Source organism: Dermacentor andersoni, chromosome 4 (assembly GCF_023375885.2).
Source record: "Dermacentor andersoni chromosome 4, qqDerAnde1_hic_scaffold, whole genome shotgun sequence".
Taxonomy (NCBI): domain Eukaryota; kingdom Metazoa; phylum Arthropoda; class Arachnida; order Ixodida; family Ixodidae; genus Dermacentor; species Dermacentor andersoni.
The window spans coordinates 123,149,032-123,152,173 of NC_092817.1; positions in this window are offsets into that span (position 1 = coordinate 123,149,032).

Below are 3,142 nucleotides of genomic sequence, written 5' to 3' on the forward strand. Positions count from 1 at the left end.
GATATGTGCTTGCTGTAGAAGTACATTCTAGCAGCATTCGCCTTCAATGTAACCTGTAAGGGATTCAACAACTTGGCCCCCATACGCCGCTGCATCTGCTCATACGTTATTAAGGCTATGTACAAAATTGGAAGATGTTCCACGCCGGTGTGGACGATTAGTGGGGCTGTAGGAGATGTGAGGCATTAGAGACATTTAGCTCGTCCGAAAACGCATTGCAGCTAACGGAATACCGCTTACCAGAGACATATAGGCGTTAACAGCCTAAGTTATATAACAGCCGAGTTGATGGCGCCATCTTGTGCGCTGGGTTTAACCAGAGAAAAAAAAGGTTCATTGCAGCGACCAACCATACAATATTCTTACCTGCTGCTGTATTATGCGAGCAGTAACGTGTATAAGGACAAGCCAAAACTTTCTTTTGTATGCACGGCTGTCTGTGTTTTCGGCAATAGCGTGCCTTGTCGCTGTAAGGCGGGGAAGCATGAAATGGGGCACTTAAGCAGGGAATATTTTTGTCCCCCAACAGGACTCGAGCAGCCCCACGCGAAGTGATGCTCCTCTTCCTTAGTTTCCTAAAAAACGCCCGCTTTTATCAGTCAGTGATGAATAACTTCTGTCAAAACTTTGCAGTCGAAGGAAATGCCGGCATTTGCAGGCTATTACCGCCGCTTCAAGCCACCATCACCCCATATGCCAGGAACATCTTTTGGTGACGAAAAAAACTGGATGAGGTTCAACTCTTGTGAACCTAGTTATCACGAGCGAAAGGTCAGTTTGACTTGGTTTTGCGAACACTATGCACACAGTGTTTCATTAAAGTTAGGCCACAGTCTTTCACACAAGTTACACACGCTGCCGAACCGGTTAACCCGTCCGTGAAGTCGCGTTGAAAGCTGGCCGTCGCAGTCAAGTTTGCCGCCAGCCGCAGGGTGTGGTTTGTCTAACGTTCGTTGTGGGTGCCGTTGCTTGTATCAACGGCTTCATCTCCTTCTCCTTGTTGTTGGTGTTGCTGAACGACGGCGGCGGTTGCAGTAGCTTCGATCTTGGCACGCTTCCGCGCGTGGTAAGCTTCTATATAACGTGCTAATCTGACCTCCCTTTGTTCTGGTTTTTCAGCCGGCGAATTTGCCGTTGTTTGAGATTTCGCAGCCTCCCGTCAAGCTATATCCCCTGGATGATCGATTCAGCCCCTGATGAGCGACTCGAAGTACCTTTTACGATGCAAGATGTTGACGCTGCAACTTCTGTTTCCCGACGCTCATTGGTACCAGGACCTGACGGAATCAGCTGCACTGTGCCATCTTGCCACGGAAGCACGAAGTATCCTTTTATCTTTTTATAATACGACGTGGGAGTCAGGAAATGTTCCAGATAGTTGGACATGCAGTCGCATTGTAGCGCTGCTTAAAGCGGGGAAATGCCCTAACGAGCTTTCCTTCTACAGACCGATCGCCTTAGCGAGTTGCGTCGACAAAGTAATGAAAAGAATGGTCTTGTCAAGGATGCAATAGTTGTTAGAGAGCAACAATTGCTTTCCTGATTTTATGCATGGATTCAGAAGAGGCCGTTCCTCCACTGGCGGTGTTGCCGACTTGGTCTTCCCTGTTGAACAGGAAAGCAGTCGCCGTCGGTTAGTTGGAGCTGTTTCTCTGGATACTAAGGGTGCATACAAGAATGCACTCCATTACGCAATCCTTGATGCACTGGAAGATTTAGACGATGGTGGCCGACGATATGCATGGATATTTAGCTACCTCAGTGGCCGCAGCCACCGACTTGATCTTCGGGAGCCTTCGGTTTGGCTCCCCGAGGTCTCAGTCCCTCAGGACTCAAATAAAGTTCTTGTCATGTCATGTCAGTGGCCGCACCACGTATATGTTGACAAGTGATGGCGGCACCGGCCAGTACAATATACATCGAGGTGTTCCACAAGGGGGAGTTCTCAGTCCAACTCATTTAACGCGACAGCGTTAGGGGCCTCGTGTCGTAGAATATACACCGTCGGCATCCTGCTTCCGGCGTCGGTCGTCGCTTCGGAAAAATGGATTTCGAACCTAATTCCGCACCACGCATATCTAACCACTCTTCTACCACCAAAGTACCTTGTCTTTCATTCTTTACAAAGGTATTCCCCGTAATGCTGAGAACGGCGCCCACGAACAAATGTAATGAAAAAAAGAACACCGACAACGCATATCTTTTATGTTGGCGCTTCTCAGACTGAAAATACATATTAACAGTGCGAAACAATAACATGAGATCGACCCACGCAAGAGGCCGCGTTTCTACCAGAAAGCTTGCCTTCGCGCATAGCGTTCGCCGCCAGCGTTTCCCGCTAAACGTTACGGTCACATAAGCTGCAATTGCCGGGAAGCATGAATATCAGTCAGGGGTCTTTGAATGCTATCGCGTTCCACTCTTAAAGACGAAGCTTAAGCGTCCTCCAATATTTTTTCAATGTGACATTCATTCGTCTTGCATCTGAACTTCCTAACAGGTGAAGATTAGCACTTATGTGGACGACATACGCCTATGGGTATCTGGAGCCACCCGTTCCCAAATGCGTCCTAGGCTTCAACGTGCAGTGACAATCACAGCTAAGTATCTGCAGCGTCAAGGCTTCCAGCTCCCAACAGAAAAATGTTCTATGATTGCATTCACGCGGAAACGAATGACCAGGTATCCCATAATCGCTAACGGAACAACGATACATGCAGTGACACACCACAGATTCCTTGGCTTAGTCATAGACCGGGTACTATTTTGGTCAAGACACGTCGCCACACTGAAGTCAAAGCAGAGCAGTTTTGTCCATGTCGTTCGCGTTGTTGCAGGAACAAGATGGAGCCCCGCGGAGTCGTCATTACTACAAGTGTACCAAGCACTATTCGTAGGTTATTTAAGCATATATGGGACTTAGCTGTGTGCGCACGCTGGAGAGCATTCAAGCTCAAGCATTGCGCACATATTTGGGCCTCCCACGATACACGTCAACGAGTGGAACAATAGCGGAAGGAAGGAAGGAAAAAGTGGAGAAGGCAGGGAGGTTAACCAGTTTAGCTTAACCGGTTTGCTACCCTACACATGGTAGAGGGATGGGGGAGATGAAAGATGGGGAAGGGGGAGAGGGAGAGAGAGC